Raw genomic sequence first — 20,423 nt, forward strand, 5'->3', positions numbered from 1 at the left:
TATCATCTAATTACCAGGATACGACCGCCTATTAAAATCCTAATCAAGCTGATCATCTTTTCATATAAGTCTAGTGACGACCAACAGGTTGCCATCAAAAGCCAAGACATCATGCGACTAATCGTTATCTGTTTGGTGCTGTTGTCATTTGCGCGAGCGGTAATAAACTCTCCATCGGTACCTCTCCTGCTGCAGCAATTGAAATTTTCTACCACTTTTGGTTTCAGTTCGGCGAAAACCCACATCGTCAACTATCATTGGATGTGGTAACAAAGCTACGGGATGCGCTCCTCGAAGTTGAGCAGCGGCAGGACGCCGTCATCGAAGCGATGTCCTCAGCCAAACAGGAGACAACGGAAGCGCTGAGAAACTTTTACTTCAGTTTGCTGCACATCAAAACGGAATCGCTCAAGGGCGTACTGGAGGAGGAAGTGGAGCTCCAGCAATCCGGGGAAACGGTTGATCCATGGTGCTGGGTGAATAATCTGCCTTTGATTGAAGGTGCCATGGGATGGTTGGGCAATGGATATAGCAATTGTGTAACGTCGATAGACCGACAGCTGAAAGATATTGTTGGAACAATTATGGCTCGATTCCAGGCGAATGAGGAAGCTGTTACGAAGTACAGCGTGCTACAGGTGTTTGAGAAGAAAAACATTATTACCGACCCATTGGTAATTAGTGCTGCAATTGATGAACTGGATTTGACACAGGAACTTACGGATTTGAATTTGAGTGAAGTTATAAGGATCTTGTGGGATGATCTCAATGCTCGACTGCTAGTATTCGACGACTGTTTGAAGAACAAGCGGGAGGAACTTAGAAAAAAGTTCCGTGATATAATGAAAAACACCGAACAATGCCTGGAGGATAATCAGTAGTAACTATTTGCCAATAAAGTCATTACTATTCGGGTAGCAGCATAAACAAATCCTGTTTAATTTGAAGAAAAAACTTAATTCACCGCGTAGTGATACTGCCTTTCTCGATTCCATCTTTTGGCTTAGCTTGGCTTTAGTGTGACACATATCATACATAATTGCCTACCTTACGGTTCTTGCAAACGCTGCACAGCGAATCAGCCAACCAACCAACTCGCGTCGAATGCAATTTAATGCTAGAAAATCGGTTAAGAATTACTATATGGAAGGTTGGCTAAAGTTTCTCGATTTTCGTGTGCACACTGCACACACACACATACACACAGACAGACAGACATTTGTGCGAAGGTTTCTGTAACCCATATACAACCGAAATTAGTCACATTTGAGTTGCAGAAACCAAATCGGTTTGTGCAGCTAGGGTCGCACCAACCTTATATAACGCTTATATGGTTCGATATACAATTTTCTTAATAACTTTTAAACCCAATGGACATTCCTTATCAAATTCAATAGTGATCAACTCGGAGTTGCTCCTCGTCGAATAAAACTTGTTGCGAGAAAATTTGTTGAGCATGTATGAAAATATGTCTTATGTTTTTCTCAGCTTTTGTGCACACACAAGTCTTCTCCATTGAGCTCAGTCTATGGCTGCACGTCGCCAACCAGGCAGTCTGTGAAGTGTCCGCAAATCGTCTTCCACCTGATCGATCCACCTTGCTCACGGCGCCTTCTTGTGCCCGTCGGATCGTTGTTGAGAACCATTTTCACCGGGTTATTGTCAGACATTCTGGCTGCGTGTCCGACCCACAGCAGTCTTCTGATTTTCGCGTGTGAACGATGGATGGTTCTATGGTTCTTCCAACACACGGTGTAAAAAAATGGATTATTATCGAAGTTTCATGTACCTCTGATTTTTTTTTCATAGAAAGTTAGGCAAGGTCATGAGAAATGAGATACGGGGTGTTTTAAAATATTTCATCGGCGATTTTTTGAAAAAAGTGATTTCTATTGTTTTTTTTCTCTAATATACCGTACAAAAAGTCAATTGATTGTTACTCTTTTTACCGGCAACACTTCCAGCCACAACATCGACAACCGCTGTGAAACCAACACATCTACAACGTGTCGTATTTGAAGTGCCCACACAGGCAGCGACGCGAAACTGTCAATGTCACTGGACAGATGTGGAAATATATGCAAGTCATCAGTGTGCAGCAACCTCACCCAATCGGATAGTGCTATACTAAATTGTTATTTTTTAATTCCCTATTGCGAATATTCTTGATATATAGAAGAATTCTAATCTACTTAACTAAAGACACTACAGTTAGTGCTAGAATAATCGGTCTAAACGTGAGTAAATTACTAAATTAAACTAATATGATCCTAATGTCAAATTGAACTACATATGAATTTGTAATACTATAGCTATTATTAATCGACTATCAATCAACGGGCTCTGATACGATTTCTCTCACAAACCATAGCAAGGTACACTAAAATCGTAAGTAGACGTTAATTCTATAACAAATCAGACCCTTAATAATAAAAGCGAATTTTTAGCTTGAAGCTAACCCGATCGAAACCGGTGTTTGCTCCCGAGAATTGGTGTGACATTGCCCCTACCCCAATAACACTCTTTATATAACGTATATCAGATTGACATGTACTGCTTTGTAGTTTTCATCCCGAGCCATTCTTCCCATTCCCGCTTTATTGTGGCCTCTCATTAGCACGCAACTGTTTCCTCTCGAAAACTCCAAGAGCATTGTCCAGATCTCGCGTCCGTAGAGAACTACCGGGCTGATTTGTAGACAGTCAGTTTGGTACGGCGGCGAACTCTATTCGAGCGGAGCTTTTTGCGTAGTCCAAAGTACGTACGATTTCCTGCCATGATGCGTCTGCAAATTTCCCTGCAGGTATCGTTATCGGAGGTCACCAGTGAGCTCAAGTACAAGAATTTTTCAAACACCTTTATTTCGTCACCACCGATCTTGAGCCTCTTTCTATCATGTACTTCGTCTTCGACGTGTTGGTAACTAGCCCAAACCGTTTAGCTTCCGTTTTCTCAAAGTCTCGTGCCATAATATCAATGTCGTCAGTGAAACCCAATAGCGAACGGACTTCGTGAATATTTTACCACTCGTGTGAATCCCAGCCCTTCGTATTACTCGCTCCAAAACGATGTTGAATAGCAGACACGAAAGACCATCACCTTGCCTTAACCCTCTGCGCGTTTCAAATGGACTCGAGAATGTCTCTGAAACTCGAACTATGCATCACTCGACCCACCGTCGCCTTGATCAACTGAATCAGTTTATCCGAAAATCCGTGCCCGTGTATTATCTGCCATAACTGGTCCCGATCGATTGTATGATATGTGGCTTTGAAGTCGACGAACAGATGATGTGTGGGCACGTTGTATTCGCGGTATTTCTGCAGAGCGTTTGTCCCACGAGCTCTCTTACAATTGGTGTTAGTCGACGGCATAAAATTTAGAAGAGTACCTTGTAGGGGGCGTTGTGATTGCACGATAGTTGCTACAATCCAATTTATCGCCCATTTTGTAGATGGACACACGACACCTTCCATCCACTCATGTGGCAAAACCATCTAAATAATGGTATTCACCCAGTGCATCACCACCGTATTTAATTTAAATAACTCTTCTGGTAGTTGATCAACCTTGGGACTTTGTTATTTTTCAACCGGCCAATCTACTCCTGGATTTCCTGGAGATACGGAGCTGAAAAACGTATGTCTTGCGCGCGTGCTCCCAGGTTCGTCACCATGCCGCCTCCGTTTCCTTCCACATCGCTCTTTGTAGTGCTGCCGCCACATTTGCATAACCTCTCCAAACGCTCGTCCGTAAGAAAAATCCAAATTTATGCCCTTACATGTGGGAGCTTTGATTTTACATTGTACAGCAGCTACTCTTTGACGAGATTGCAATAATGTAGTGTACCATTGTTTTGGACAAATTCAAAATTGGATCTATGACTCAGTTTCACAGCGCTTGCTTTCAAATTACCCTTCAAAATGTTCAAATTAATTAAACGATCCAAAGAACTATGTATTGACAAACGTTAGATATTGGGTGCCGTTTGGACTGAAATCACCCTAGACCATAACATGACCACCAATATGCTCCAAAGTTGGACGCATTTTTTTCGATTCAATCCTGTAGTTGGTTTGCGCCATACCCTAACCATACCCTACCAATTTTCTCTCCTCCATTAAAACGACATTTTTGAGCATACTCCAGTCGCTTGTCCATATTCTTGGCATATATGAACATTGGACAGCTTTTTCAGCGGATTGCAATCATGATCCCATAACGTTCTGAATTGCTTGCGGACTGACTTTGGCGTTCATATACTGTAAAAGCCTTTGGCAAGTTCAGGGGCACTTCCTTTAGGATTTTGCCCAATTTCGCAGATAATAATGCGGTTGTGACGGTTAGTAAACTTCGACTTTACGACCAGTTCGGGATCAGTTTCAAGTAAATTTGTTTTTTGGAAGTTTGGTATCACAAACTTTACTGACGATTACGACCGATTACCAATACTGGCAATTTCGGAAAAGCTTTCGCCACCATTCTTGATCAATTTTCGTGCTACTTGTAGTAGGCAAGGATATGTAAGGATAATAGAGCAGGCCATGCTACGATACTGATTAATAAAAACCATTCATCTACTAAGCAACCTAACAACCAGACGTGCTATTTGGGAGCCACTACATTGGCGACGAGTGAAAAATCGGACGCACTGAAGAAACGAAATTAGTAAAAGCAAGAAGAAGAGAAAAAGAACTTTTGGATAGTCGAAAAAAGGTATATTTCCCAGGAGTACAAGAAAGATTTGTCGGGACCTGAAAAAAAAATTAGGATCCAATCGTCAAAAGACATTTTGCATCGCAACACAAACATTATTCGGAGTCAACATGTCCATGGTAACGAGTTTTCCTAGTAATATTTTCATGACAATAAGTAGTTCAACAGGTTTTGGAAAAAAATCACGAATTAAATGGTTCTCTATCCAGTGGTTTGTAAAGATGAATCTAAATGAAAAAAAAAAGATGAACCTAAAAGAAGGGATTTTGAAAATCTATGTAGGGAGATAAATGTAAGGAACATAGATTCCAGGCCATTTATCTGAGACTCACATAGATGAGGCAATTATAATGGTTCTAAATGTAGGGAACATGAGTTCCAGGCCATTTAGAAAGTCAAATGTAGGGGACATTGATTCCAGGTCATTTTACTTGTCCCGAGGTGGACAAAGAAGAAGTGAGTTTGAAGTAAAAATCACTGTCATAATTCAATCCGCTAGTTGAAAAGCTATTGTATCGAGTTAATAGATTAATATAATTATATATACATATATTATATATAATTAATATAATTACAGCTAAATTTCAATATCCTACCATTCCATGAAGCTGGTGATGGCCTTACGTCTGTACGATGGGACGAATGGAAAGGACAGTTCGTGGCACACTGGGCGTTGAAAGGAGTTATTGATCACGAGGAGTTGTACAATGCGCTAATGCGTTTTGGTGACCCGGATGTAAGAAAAATAGCGAAAAATGTAGAAGTTACTGGAGGCATATTGGATAGAGCCGCAATGGAAGCCTTAAACAATTATTTCGCCCCTCGTATGTCGCTCCGTTACGAAAGAAACAAGTTCCGGCAACTCAAGTTCAATCATAAGGAGAAATTGAACCAATTCGTTTTACGCCTCAAAACTCAAGCGGCAGTATGTAATTTCGAAGAACAGGTCAATGAAATGATTATGGATCAAATAGTGTATGCGACGACAAGCGACGATAAATTGAGGGCGAAATATTTGGAAGCCGATGTCACCCTTGAAGAAATGCTGAAAATTAGACGAACCCATGAATCTGTATCTGCCCAAGTGCAAGAGTTCCGTTCAACATCTTCCTGCGAACCTATGGAGTTTCAAGATTTACAAATGGTTTCTAAACCAGGTAAACTCACAAGTTATAGCAAAGGTGCGTGTAATCGGTGTTTGGGAAAGCATGAAGCGAACGACCAACAATGCCCTGCTCGAGAATCGAGGTACAACAATTGTGGAAAGATAGACATTTTGCTCGGAGCTGCTGTAAGCCTTGGAAAAACAGTCGTCCGTATAGCTGGCAAAATAATCGAAAAACTGATGTGAAGAATTCGAAACCTCCAGTGAACCGGATCAAAGGACATGATATGACCAGGAAGCAGAAGTTTGTGAGAGAAGTTGACGATGTTTCTAACCAAGTGGAAATTTGCGAACTATTTCATTTGGACGGCAAACGAAAAGTAGTTACAGCAGTTGGTGGCGTAAACCTCCAGCTTGTTGTGGATACAGGAGCAGATGAAAATATTCTATGTACAGCGGATTGGAAGACTTTAAAGAAGGTGGGATTCAAGGCATTCGATGTGCGAAAGGGTAGCAGAAAAATCTTTCGTGGATATGGATCAAATTGTCCCTTAACAGTTCTTGGTGAAGTAGACGCGGAAATCGAGATTGACGACCGGGCCTGTTCTACGACGTTTTTTTGTAATTGAAGGCGGGAATTGCTCTTTGCTCTACGGAAATACAGCTGAGAAGCTGGGTGTACTGAAATTTCTCAATGCAACGAGCAGCTGTACTTTACCTTGTATCAAAGGTGAGAACAATATTGTTTTAATTTGTTCAGTAAGGGCCGATTTCTTCACCTCCGCTTAGTGCTTAAACCCGGTTTAAACGTATGGGTAAGCACCGCTTAAGAGTTAAGCGGAGGTGAAGAAAACGGCCCTAAATGATATAAACGAGAGTATGTATAGATATGACGGCATGTGTTAAAATAGATAAATCGGTACCGCCAGTGAGGCAAGCTTATAGACGCATACCAATCCCCCTTGAGAAGTTAACCCTCCCAGCCAACACAAAGTCGCATATGCTAGCGAATATGTGTTCAAGGTGGAGGCGATATTGGCGCATGCCTCCATTTGACTGCATGCAAAGTGTACGTATATGGCCTCCACTTTGCATATTTATTTGCTATGATATACGATCTTGTGTTTGCTGGGCTTCTAAAGTTGAAAGAGTTAGAAGAACAAGATGTGATAGAAAGAGTTCATGGAGCATCGGAATGGGTTTCTCTAATGCTGATTAAGAGGAAAAATGCAAATGAAGTTAGAATTATCATCGATTTAAGGGAAGCAAACAAAGCGATTGTTAGAGAAGTTCAACCATTACCGACTTTGGAACAAATGGTTTGTCATATAAAAGGTAGCAAATATTTTACCAAGTTTGACAAGCAAGCATTCCACCAATTAATATTACATGAAGAGTGTCGGTATATTACAACATTCATTTCCCCATTAGGTTTGATTTATTATATATAAACTGGTTAAGAGATAATACAATTCAGATTTGTTGCTAGGATTGATGCGGTACAAAAGGCTGGTTTTCGGCTTATCTGCTGCTCCCGAATTATTCCAAAAATGCATGGAGACAATATTAGCGGATATGCCATGGCTAATAATTTATATCGACGACATTTTAATACATGCACCAGATCCAGAAACTCTTAAATTCAGGACAAATTTGGTGAAGAAACGTCTAGCAGAGAAAAACATTTTCTTGAATAATGACAAAACTATTGAATGCGTTGAGGAGATAGAATTTCTTTTTTACTATCTATCAGCCAATGCACAGTGGGAATAAAAGGGCCCGTAACAGTACTTATTTAGATGCCGCTATTTTAGAGGTCCGGAAAAGACCCATTCTTATGTAAAAAATCCGAGGAATCGATTGGTGATATTTTCACTGCAGACAAACCATAGGAAAGGGCCCATTTTGCCCGATTTTCCCCAAAATACACCATAAAAACGAATTATTGAACGGAAAATCTTATTTGCCGCTCCCGGAGAGGACTCAAATATTACTCAAATGTTGATAGAATATTGGTGAAATGGATTGCATTGAATTCTGTGCGTGACATAACTCATAATTAGCCTATTTTGCCCGATTCTCCCCTAAACTCATGATTTAGGAAATAAAAGCTTCTGGAAAGTAATTTCTAGCGTTTAAAATGATCTTTGCTGGTGCAAATCCATTCAAAATACATGCAGACAGATATATTCTAATCGTTTCGTGATAAAGATTTACGAAATAGTCTATTTTGCCCGATTTTCCCCAAAATACACCATAGAAACGAATTATTCAACGGAAAATCTTATTTGCCGCTCCCGAAAAGTACTCAAATATTACTCAAATGTTGATAGAATATTGGTGAAATGGATTGCATTGAATTCTGTGCGTGACATAACTCATAATTAGCCTATTTTGCCCGATTCTCCCCTAAACTCATGATTTAGGAAATTAAAGCTTCTGGAAAGTAATTTCTCGCGTTTAAAATGATCTTTGCTGGTGCAAATCTATTCAAAATACATGCAGACAGACATATTCTAATCGTTTCGTGATTAAAGATTTACGAAATAGTCTATTTTGCCCGTGTTATTTCGAAATTATTGATCTTATATGGCTTTGGAGCTAATGGGAGTTATTCGGAATTATTTCACAAAGTAAAAATTCCGACAAGAAAGAAGATAGGATTTGTTCTCTGAAAATCATAGGTTGTCCGGTAGTGCTTGTAAAAACATTGATTTCTTGCATATGGTTTGAACAAACAGTTTTCGAAGCGTAATAACATTTCTTGTGGACCTTCCAGCTCCAGCTCCATACCTTTTTCGGCAAACTGTTTCGGCATCTTTAAGACTATATGCTCACGTATTGAGTCACGTGATTGAAGATAAATTAAGGCCGCTAAGAGCAAAAATGCAATTAAGTACGTTTTCCCATACTAATTTTCATAGAAATTTGAAACGCGATGCGGAAAGCGAGGACGCAACCAATCGAGCCCATATTTTGCACAGTTGATTGGGGTCCCAAAACGATTCAGAAAAACCTTGATCTCACTTGATTGGATGAAGTTTGCGTTTTTCCATACAACTGCGCCCCACTCTAATATTTATGGATTTGTGCTGTGAAAAAATGATAGCATTTGGGAGTGAAAAATGATAGCATTATTGGGAGAAGTTGTTCTAATTTTGCGTGGCTACTAAAAACATCTATAGGAGGAACAAAACACAGTAAATAAGGTCGTCAATTAAAAAAAAAAAACTCGCAACATAACGATCATATGTCTAGAGGATCTATTATAAAAATACACTATAACAATACTACTTTAGTTCTTGGTAAAACAGGGGAGAATCAAGTCTCCCCATCATCCCCTACTGCATAAAGTTTGAGTTAAAAAAACTCGAAATCGACAGGTCTCCTCCTTGCATGACTGTATACCAATTTATAAATTGGACGTAAAACACCTTCAATTAGCTACTGGTGAAATTCCAATAAGAGCAGCGAGTTAAATGGCTGGCGAAGTTACAGAGCGATCATTTTTCCAAGGTCCGTAATTTTATTTCCGTCATGAACAAAGCATCTTCCGATGGATACATAAAGCCTTATAAAAAAATCTTAGTCAATAGTTTCAAAATAGTTGAAAATAGTGACTTTTTGCGAGAAAAAGTGACTTTAGTGACTTGAGGTCGAAAAAAGAGACTTTTTAGTGACTATCTCGAAAAAAGTGACCAAGTCACTAAAAAGTGACCCGCTACCAGGCCTGCAATAATACAATCCACTTTGAAATTTTGTTTTTAAAGACAAGTTTATTGTGAGCAATGCTGTTCTTGAAAGTCAATAATGTCTGCCCCTTTGTCATATTTTTGCATGTCTTCAGACCGTCATACCGCATTCATGAAAAGCATCGTTCGTAATACTCTATGCTTTAAAATCATGTTTCACCATCAGATTTTTATCATGAAATTATTTTTTTTATCCTGGTTTCAATGCTTCTCAACCGACCATCCTTGTCCACACAATGACAATAAACTATACGGCGACAATGTGTACAAGCTATTAGACGATGTTTGCAAATAACCACACCAACCACCCACGGCCATGTTTGTGCCCTTTTCGATGGGCGTCTATAGAGGAAAATGGTCCACTAGGAAAAACAAAAGCTTTTCCATTATGTTTTAATAAATGACAAAACGTTTGATGTGTTGGTCTAGGTGTGGATATTTTTTCCTGTCTGCGAAATAATAGACATCATATTCAGAACGTTCAGTATCCTACAGTTTTCGTAGACATAAAAATGCAATGGGTCTAGATATAAACATACTAATGTATGAAGCTTTTCAGGATAGTACTTTTTCTTATTGAAAATTGGCCAGATCGGATTATGAGCTCAAGAGATATTGCTAATATACCACCAGTACCACTAGTTGGTTTACATTACATACATATTTGGCGTATAGTTTCAAAAAATGTGTCAACAAGGACCTAGGCTTATAAATGGAATAATTCTTACGAATGCGAAGAATTAAAAAAGCTGCAACATTTTACCCCATAAGTTCGTTTTAGACTATCCGGCCGGTACCATGTTGGAACGAGAAAAATAGACAGACACAATCCCACCGAAACCAAAGTTAATGTCCTGTTGGTCGGTCGGTGGAATTGCAAAAAAGGACATATACCTACTCCCCAACACCTTGTTTACGATACCCATTTTATGCTGAGTGTGCAAATCAGTCCCCAACGAGCTGCTAAAGCGGCACCGATGACGAGCGCAAGCTGAGGTCGCCGCAGCAAGGTTTCCCTCGTATTTTCCCCTTTCGCTGGTAATCACCGCTGAATGACATCACTGTTGTGACTGCCAGTGCCCACATACTCCCATAGGATTAAGCCTCATTCATAAAGCTATTTGGAACAGATGTGAGTTGATGTATCGAACGTCTGTTTTTTGCTTTTCGACTTCCACCCAATCCTTAGAAGGACGAAGGTGCCTCTGGATGTAACCGAGTCAAAAGGTCAGCACTCGTCAATCAAGCGGGAGCGTGTCACGTGACTGGTTTTGATATAATTCATAGGAACCCGACAATGAATTTACGAAATTCAGTTCAACAATGGTTAGCAATGGTCAACAATGGTTAGGAAGGACAATAATTGTATACAATATTGCCATAAATATATTAAATGGTAGGTAATGTCATTTTTTAGGTTTGGAACAAACCATCCGATATAAAAGCAATGTAACTGCTGCTTCAATGGCTCTACATTCCAACTGAGACTTCGCCTGATTTTTTACTTACTTTTTTTTTGTCTCTTAGCGTTTCCGCGGTTATTCAAAGTTTTTTGTACACCCAATCAGGAAAATGCAAGATTAATGACAATCTTGCGTTAATACGGTCAGTTTACCATAATCTGAGATAAATACATATATTGCATTAAGCCAATTGCGATCATTTGGGTATGTGTAAATATGTGTTTATTGAATCTCTTCTCACATAAGTTTTCCAACCTCGGATCTCCAGGAAATCCAGGAAGGGATTGTCCAGCAGATAATTAACAAAACCTTTGGGGTTGATCAACTATCATTAGAAAAGTGAGCAATTATCAAAATAAAGGATGATGAGTAGATGGAAGGTGTTCTACTATTTTCCGATTCTTAGTCTTATATTCCGATCGATTTACGTAAAAGCGTTCAAACTGTGAAATATTATTCTAGCGTTTGCTATGCTAAATCGTCATTATAGATTTATTTATTTTCTCAGACTAAGGTCGGAGTGGAATGTGCAGTGCGCAAATCGCCTTCCACTTGATCGATCCACCTTGCTTGCTGCACAACTTGCTTTCTTGTGCTCGTCGGATCGCTGTCGAGAACCAATTTTACCAGATTACTGTCCGTCATTCTGGCTACGTGCCCGGCCCACCGTAGTCGTCCGATGTTTGCGGTGTGAACGATGGGGTGGTTCTCCCAACAACTGATGCAATTCGTGGTTCATTTGCCTCCTCCACATACCATTCGTCATCTGCATCTCACTAAAGATGGAACGTTGCTTTCCTTTAGAAAACTCCAAGTGCGCGTTGGTTTTCCAACCGCATCGTCCAGATCCGTAGAGGACTACCAGTCTGATGAGCGTCAGATAGATGATAGTCAGTTTGGTACGGCGGCGAATTTTATTCGATCCGTCTTGCGGAGTCCAAAGTACGGAACGATTTACAGCCACGATGCGTCTCTCTCATCATTATATAACCGTACTCATTAATCTAAATACCTCACAACCGATTGTTAAATTCTCCATGTGTTGCCCACTATCTACATTCTACACGCTTCTGTCGAGGCCCGGACATTTCCGGTAAAATTAATTACTTTGAATAGGTCAACCAACAAAATCGTTGTTTAGAAACCACAGGAAGCTTGCTTTCCTCACCAAAAAAGCGAAACAGAAAACCGCAGAGAATTAATACCCCATTTCGCACTGGAAGGTCCTAAAACCATTATTGCCTGTGGTTTTTCCTTCCTGCACGTCGCCGCTCAGGAGCACTGCGTCTCATCAGCTTTCGCAGTCACACGGCGAAATGTAAATTTCACACATGGATGATACTCCTAAACGGGTTGGGCACATCCTTCCCCCGGGTGGTTTGGCTAATATGTGACAACAATGTGCGCCGTAAGCGCCTACCGAGAGGAGAGTTATCAATCATAATCAGAATAATATAGAATGTGATGTCATATGCTGTCATGCCTCAACAAATTTTCGGAAGTTAAGTTGAAGGTTAATTTTGGTAAAATGATGAGTTGTTGACGTATGGAACACAAAAGGTCAAATGACAAAAAAGACTTTCAGCTTGATTTTTATTCCTATCGTTTTTGAATCTATTGGCAGATTTTCACCCATATTCATTTATCTAATTAAAAATATGAATGAACAGCAAGTTTTCTTATACTTCGTTCAAAGGTAAAGAATATGGCCCTTTTATGTTTTGCTTTTCTCGTATACAAAGTATACGTAAAGGCTATAGGATTACTCCAAACCCGAACTTTTGATAGAACGCTCGGAGACCCATAGTGTTATATACCAATCGACTCAGCGCGACGAATTGATGTGGTGTCTGTATGTGTGTGTGTACACAAATGCGAGACACACTTTCTGGTACTTAGCATTATCCGATTTACCCGCAACATGTTGCAAACAACGCGGATTGCAGTCTTGTTGTTTCATATTGAAAATTGTCACGATCGGTTATTACGTTACAAAGTTATTAAAAAACATTTTTTGCCAAGGGTCCCCCCATTTGGGAAAAAAAAATTCGAAAAAAAAAATTTCTCGAAGATTCCAGCAATGCATTTAAATGACCGCAAATGGATATGAATTGATGGAAAAAGTAAAATCTATCCCCCTAAAGTGCTATTTCGACCTGTTTTTCTTATTTTTTTAATACGCGAGAAAGGCACCACCAACGCTAGGTGGATTGATCTGGGTTTTTAAATGTATGTTTTGTGAGAAAAGATGAATAAAACGAACGAGTCTTCTTATTACTAAGAATAGAAATTCATAAGTGAACATATTTTGCGGCGGTACAGAAATCTGCTCTATGATGAAAATAGTTGTTAGGTCATAACCTCTTATCCTGATACAATTCAATTAAGAAAATGGAAGGTTCACCTATATTTTCAATGGAAAACCTAAGCGGAAGCAATCTAAACCGGGACAACCGTTGTCGTCAGCATAGTTGCTATCGTCGTCCATTGCTGCTGTTGTTTTATCGGAAGCAAGTGAGTGCAATATCTAATTGCAATAAAGGAAAGCGGCGTGAGAGTTTCCGCGCACACACAGGCTAATTTATCGAACTCATTGGGGCCCAAAGCTATTAGTTTTCAGTTCTTATCGATAAGCCAACAACGCTGGTGTTGAGTTTCCAATTTTGTCGAGAATGAGATTAATTTATTGCTCGTGTTCTACTTTCAGCAGCCCACCTCATCATGGTTGGCCAACGGAACAATCAAAGCACTAGTATTAGAGCTTCCTCTATGTTCTGGTAAATTATTCACTCGAATCAGTTTAAGTGGTTTCAATTAATTGTTTCAAATATGTGTATTTCAGGTGATACATTCAATTTTCCGACTTCCATGTGTTTGTTAGCCTCTTTTAGATAATTTAGAAATTTTGGCAGAATGTTAGGCAATTTGATAGAGATTCAGGAGGCGAAAAGGCAAATTATGTTTTAATTGAAATTCGTATTCGTATGTATCGAGTCGTATTATCTTCTATGTTGTTTGTAATGGTTGCTTTTAACTTATTGGGCCTGCGCAAACCTCCTGTTTTGTCGGAGGGCCATCGTGTCAGGTCTGTTTAGCGTCCCAGCGGAACACGGTCGCTTTGGCGGAGCCAATCCAAGCTTCAAGCTTGGATATGTATTCAACCATATCCATAACATATTCCTGAAGATCAGCAGACATGGTTAGATTTGTGGTTAGGTTAGGTGGTTAGGTTTTGTGGTATCATGGGGCATCCAAACTGCCCTTGAGATCCGAACTTGCGATCTACAGCTACGACACTAGCTTTTCTCGTCACTAGAAACTTGGATAAGTATTCAAGCATGTCCGTAATATCCAGGAGACATGATAAGTTAGTTTTGGGACATCCTGGGTTATCCAAACCGTCCTTGAGTTCAGAACTTGTGATCTACAGCCACCACTCTAGCTTTTCTCGTCGCTTCAAGCTTGGATATGTGTTCAACCATATCCATAATACATTCCTGAAGATCAAGGGACATGTTTCGATGGTTTTAGGATATCCTGGGTCATCAAAACCGTCTTTGAGTACAGAACTTGCGATCTACAGGCACAGCAGTAGATTTGCAGGTAACCGCAAGTATTTAAAAAATCCGTACGTGCGACTATAACGCTGTTACAGTGCAAACACGCTTTATATTGCCGAAAAGGCAAAATATAGTGCTAATGGTTACTTTGGGTTGCCGTCACTCAAAGCTCCAATGTATCGGCACCAACATTTCTTTGAGTATCGAAAATAGCTTCTAAGCAGCTGTAAATCTCAAGTATCGAACTCAAGGACAGTTTGGATTGCCCAGAATATCTCCAAACTATTTTACCATATCCGTTGACCTCACGAGAGGTGTAATGGATATAATTGAACGGATATTGAGGCTTTGAGTACCGAAAAGAGCTTCTAAGCACCTGTAGATCTCAAGTCCCGAACTCAAGGACAATTTTGGATTGCCCAGAATATCTCAAAACTATCCTACGTTATCCTTTGTCCTCTCGGGAGGTGTAATGGGTATAATTGAATGCATATTGAAGCTTACTGAAAAATGATTTTCTTGCAGCTGTGGATTTCTCAAGGAATGTTTGGATGGTCTAGACGTCCAAAAAAGTTAAAAAATAGTTTTTTGTACATCACAGTTACTCTACGGATACGTTTGAATAAAAATCTTATTTTGAAACAATTAGCATTAGCATTTAGCAGTTCGCACAAATTCGTAGGTGGTACAAGCCAAGACTATTGTATGAGAGTAGCATTACTTTCATCCGTTACCACAGATATTGATTTGGGACTAATCACTAACTCTTAGATGGAAGCAATGTACTCTCCAATAGTCGAGATCTGTCCTGGCCACGTCCTTGCGAATGCTGAGGAAGGGGAAGGATGGTTTGTTGGATACCTACTTAAGAAAGATGCAGAGAACTCTACGACCTCTCATAGGTGCCACGGGAGGTTTTGGGATTGCGTGGAAGGTTATAACAGTAGGAATCGTTTTGGTATAACGTGAAACACAGAAAGAACTAAGATAGAAATACAAAGTAGGAAAGGGACGAGCCTGGAATTGAACCCACGACCTTCTGCTTATAAGGCAGAAGCGGTAGCCACTAGACCACCGAGCTCGTCTCTTATTTTGAAACAATACACCTAAAATTTTCTCTTTCGTAACTTCACCGTGTTCATGACGTTCTAGGTTGTAGTAGAACCTTGATCACTTATGCCTGATATTTTTCCCTGATAGGGGAGTTAATTTTAAGAAATGTTGCTCAAGATAGTGTTCACTTTTATAGTCCCTGCTGCTCTCAATGGGTAACTGGCCATTCTATTAATTGGCCGAACAGATCATTTGGCAGAAAAGGTCGTTTGGCCAAATAGGTAATTTGACTAATGCTCTTCTCACTTGTTCAGTCAAACGACATTTTTGGCCATATGATCCTTTCTGCCAAACGACCGTGTGCGCGATCAATCGTGTTTCATTTGCTACGTTGAGATCCAGGTAATTTTGTTTTGTGCCCTCGGTGAGCAAATTATTTAGTACGCGATCAATCGGGTTCCGTATAAGAGATGGTGCATTTTATTGTGTTTTAAACAGCACACAGAAAGATTGCGTGGTCTTCCGAAATATTTTTTTTTCTGCTTTGTGCAGCCCGAGAGTAAATAGTAATAAGTGCGCGGTTTATCGTGTTTTGAACAGTACGTAAAACGAACACGTGATCATACACACTTAGTTTTTATTTCTGCAGCTCGGCGAAAATCCGCACAGCCGTGCACCAGCAAAATGAAAAACTGACATCCCGGCAAAAATGACGTTTGTTAGCTGATTTTCAGCAAATTATTTGCTGAGTTTCAGCAACTTTGACAGATATCTCGGCAAAAAACATGTTTGCTGGGGCACGGCTGTGCGAATCTCGGTAAAAGTTCAGCATTTTGCTGAGATCCCGTTAAAAAAATTTAAGTGTGTAGGAAATATTGAGTTCTGCTTTAAGCGGTTGGAACGTTACCTCATTTCTTCTGAAATGCTTAGAACGTATATTCGTGATGACTTTTTGGCAAACATGCCTCTTCATGTTAATCAACATCAATCTGAAAAATCAACCGTGGCAATCTGTGACCACTTGTGTGGAAGGAAGTTAGTCTACAACATCGCGAAAGCATTTGCTCAAAAGCAATTATGCTTGGGTGCGTTCTTAGATAATTAGGGTGCTTTTGACAACGTGTCTTTCGATGCAATATTGGAAGTCGCACGTTGTCATGGGCTCCCTAATAAAATAACCCAATGGATTCACCAGATGCTTAAAAACCGACATCTCTACACGACATTACGTCAAGCAGCGATTATGAAATTAAGTGTCTGCGGATGCCCTCATGGACTATTTCTTGATTCCAAGCTCTCCTGGACACCTAACATTGACTTCAGAGTCAAGAAGGCGTGTATGGCTTTCGGCCAATGCTGGCGAACTTTATGTAAAACTTGGGGTCTTAAACCCAAATATATCAAATGGATTTACACAACAGTTGAACGACCAATTTTGGCTTATGGGTCTTGTGTGGTGGCAAAAGTGTGAAGTGAGGACAATTCAGTTTAAATTAGGCCATCTTCAAAGAATGTGTCTAATGGCAATGACTGGTGTGTTCTCTTCGACTCCCACGGCTGCTCTCAAGGATCTCTTCAACGTGGTCCCACTACACATACATCTCAAACAAGAAGCACTTTCTTGTACTTACCGATTATGGGTTCTCGGTTTCATGGAAGAGAATCCTGTAAACCGCAGTTCTACACACACTTCGTTATTACAGCTCATGATTGATTGGGACAGAACTGTCCTCGCTCGAAGTGATCTCACATTCGCTAGTAGTTTTCCTTATAGGACATTTTCAACACAATTCCCCTCGCAGGGTGAGTGGGCATCTGGCTATTTGGAGACAAGTATATCGGACAGCATTGTTTGTTACACTGATGGCTCCCTCTTCGAAGGTAGAGCGGTGCAGGTGTCTACTCGCGTGAGCTGAGATTGGAACAGTGCCACTCACTGGGTAGACACTGCACTGTTTTTCAAGTGGAAATATTTTCCATTATGTGTGGAGTGCAAACCGCACTGTAGAAACACATTATGGGCAAAGTAATATACACAATATTGGCACAAACAATATTGGAGTATGGATTCATGTCGACAAACAAAATTGTATATCCGAGAGCCATCGTTCTGATACCTGATAGAGAGGGATGTTTGCACTGTATCATATGATCATCGTTCAACTGATGACCGCGAGATGATTCTCGAGCTGAAGCGGGCGTCTCGCAAAAGGGCGCCGCCTACAAGAAGTTGGCGGAGGAAGTCCTAGGCGAGACGGTCAAGGTGAGGGCACTCACTACGAAGGTGAATCTAAGGGTTAAAGACCTGGACGAGATCACCGAAGTCGAAGAGCTCGTCACGGCACTGCGGCGACAGTGTGAAGTGGAGACGCCCACCGCAGCCGTTCGGCTACGAAAAGGTCCGGCAGGGACGCAGGTGGCATTGGTTCGGCTATCTGCAGCGGACGCCTCCAAGGTAGTCAAGTTAGGGAGCGTCAAGGTGGGATGGTCGGTATGCCCTATGGGCATATACACCCGAAGTTTGCTTCAAGTGCCTGGAACCGGGGCACAAGCAATGGGACTGCAAAGGCCCTGACAGAAGCAATCTCTGCCGACGCTGCGGATTGGAGGGACATAAGGCACAAGCTGCACGAACCCTCCCAATTGTTTGATTTGTTCCAGCAAAGCTGTGAACAGCAAGCACCCCATGGGGGGTTCGATGTGCCCGGCGTTTAAGCGTGCTGCAAAATCACATTGCAGGTAACGCAGCTGGCTTGCTCGGCCTCGCCCGAGTGTTTGGTGTGCGCAGGTTTAGAGGAAACGGCGGAACACGTGTTGTTCGTGTGTTCACGTTTTCGCGCAATGCGTGACCACATGCTTGCCACATGTGGTCTGGACACTACCCCGGACAACCTAGTTCGGAGGATGTGTAAAGATGAAGTTGGCTGGAACGCCGTTTTATCGGCTACCGCCGAAATCGTCTCGGAGCTACACAGAAGGTGGCGCGTGGACTCAAGGATGGCTAGTTCAGGCGCAAATAAGTGGTGGTCCAAGGTATCGGAGTCGGCTTCATGGGTCATACCGGTGGTCATGCTCTGTGGTCGAACTCGATCCTTTTATCGAACAAGTGGCCGCGCGAAGAACAACATGGTATCGTCGCTTTCGCGGCGTAGGTCAACTGGGCGGGTTCCGAGCCCGAGGACGGAAAGGGGTCCTCGTCAAGGCTGGGGCAGGTGTGGGCACCGTGTCGGCAAGTCCCTCTGTGTGCTGGCGAATAGGCCCTATAGCAGAAAGGTCAATTTGGGGTGCACGCGGCATCATCATTCTTGATACCAGTCGTGCAGAGGGAAGCAGGCGCGAAGTCGACCCTTCCCACCTTCCGAGGACATAGGGCGTGGTAAGGCCAACTGGAAAGCCGGCAACGCGCTGGCACGATACAATGGTGTTCTTCTAAAAAAGCGAGTTACGATGTTCGGTGCTGCCAGGACACGCAGCTAACCTCGAGGGTGCGTTGTGCACTGACCCCCCTTTGAAGCATTACTTTCTGGTTGTACCGAAGGGACTATGGGCTTGGCGGCAATGGAAACGGTTTAGCGGGTCGGGGATGTAGTCCTGCCCCTCTCGTTTGCTGTTGGAGGTGATCCCTAACCCCGCACTTCCTGGACAACCCAGGATGTCTGTTGAGCAGATTCCCCCTCCATTGCTTAGGAAGAAAAAAAAAACTGATGACCACCGTATCGATGGGAGAATTCAGTCAACCCACCTGACAGTCCATCGTGTGACCAACACTTTAATAGACAGGTTGATGTATCTCGAATCCTGATGAAGATCCAAACCCTCGGATCGAAACGTTAGCAATGATTTAAAATTACATTTTCATGTGACTGAAAGCCGAAAATCATAATTATTATTATCTTTATTATAGCGATTTGCAGCCCTAGGCTGGCTCATCTTTAAGAAAAAAGAATTTCTCAGGGAAATTTAGAAAAGTTACCAAGGTAGAAGAATTTTTTGTAGAAATTTAGGACGAATTCTCGGGAAAATTGAGAAGAATTCTGGATGAAATTTAAGAGTGACCTGCCAAAGCCGTCATTCCCCCCTATTATAATTACCTGCAATTTGTTTGTATTTTAGTATATTTAGTATAAATTTAGAAGAAGACACAATCCTTTGTGAAACAAAACAAAGTTCTTGCTATGTCTTTTGAATGTCATCCAAGAAAATAAGATACCTTATCACATAACTATAGGTACGAGCTTAATTTTTTGTTATTATACTAGTTCTGAGTGGTTTTTTGTCAGCTCGCTGTGAGTTTAAAAAATAATGTTGATTTTATTTGTCAAATTTTGACGAAAAATAAATGCAAATTCATCCGAAGGTTATATCATTCAGCAGCAAATTTAATCAAGATTAAGTTACCCAATTCACAACAAATAGTTGTAATAACAGGAAATAATAATTTATTCATTTCTTGAAAATGGTTAAACTGTTCAATGTTACCTTGGCGATAAAAGTTCCCCAGGATTACGGTACCAGTAGCAGCAAAAAATCTAGACAACAGCACATCAAACACCATATTCACAGAACTGAATGGCAATTTCGGCGCTGAAAACTGTTACTCACTACTGTTTGTTAACATTTTATACAATTTCAATAAATATGTAATAGAGCATATGCGTTTTTTTTTTCTTAAAATAGCTCTTATTTTTCGTCGGCCTATTTCCTATGGCTTCCGTCTTATGGCTTTACTTCGTATCCGAGGGAAGGCATGACCAGATATTTTTCATCTCCGACT

The 20,423-nt window shown here is 41.0% G+C and overlaps 1 protein-coding gene across 2 annotated transcripts in view; it reads right to left on the reverse strand.

Annotated features, from left to right (window-relative positions):
* Positions 1-20,423, reverse strand: part of LOC134212267 (uncharacterized) — a 125,104-nt gene that overhangs the window by 22,384 nt on the left and 82,297 nt on the right. The gene's annotated exons all lie outside the window — the stretch shown is intronic.

This window comes from Armigeres subalbatus, chromosome 2 (genome assembly GCF_024139115.2).
Source record: "Armigeres subalbatus isolate Guangzhou_Male chromosome 2, GZ_Asu_2, whole genome shotgun sequence".
In the NCBI taxonomy this organism is placed as follows: Eukaryota; Metazoa; Arthropoda; class Insecta; order Diptera; family Culicidae; genus Armigeres; species Armigeres subalbatus.